The following is a 656-nucleotide window of genomic DNA, read 5'->3' as shown; positions in this document are numbered from 1 at the left end:
CTCTGTGGACATCGTGAGCCATGGCACTGGCTACCTTCTCCCCAACCCCACCGCACCCCCTCCAGGTGTTTTGGGGAGCCAGGGGAATGGTGGGAGGAGGCACGGTGCCCTCCCCAGTGCCCGGCATGGAGGGGGTTTCCTTGCTGCCTTCGTGGGCTGATGATCTCCCCCGGGGCCACCCCCACTGCTCCCCGCTTTGCTGGCCGTGCTCAGCGAGCTGTTTCCTGGAGGGTAAGGGGTGGGAGGGGGTGTGGTGGTGCTGGTGGTGTGGGTGAAGCAGTAAAAAGCCACCTGAGAAGCTGCGGTGAGAGGGCAGCGGCTGCCCTGGCAGAAAGACCTGGGCAAGGGACTGCCCCACACTTTCCCCAGCACTGCCGAGAAGGGCACCACCCAGGGTTTGCAGGGAAACACCCAAAACCTTGGGGACCATGATGGCCTCAGTTTCTCCTCGCTAGAGGAGAGTCAAACCCCTCCAAACCCTTTCACCTTGCCCAAGCCCTGGGGCCAAGGCCCGGGGTGGGTCCCATCTGCCTCCAGAGCCACCTGCCAGGCTGCGGGTGCACCCGAGGCTGGGCACACAGGGCAGGTGTGAGGGAAAACCCCCCTCCTGTCCCCAACAGCTTCCCCGAATGCTCCCAGTGTGCCTGGGCCTTTGC

The sequence above is a fragment of the Buceros rhinoceros genome, unplaced genomic scaffold (assembly GCF_000710305.1).
Source record: "Buceros rhinoceros silvestris isolate BGI_N320 unplaced genomic scaffold, ASM71030v1 scaffold31418, whole genome shotgun sequence".
Taxonomy (NCBI): domain Eukaryota; kingdom Metazoa; phylum Chordata; class Aves; order Bucerotiformes; family Bucerotidae; genus Buceros; species Buceros rhinoceros.
Note: the sequence above shows the minus strand (reverse complement) of the source record.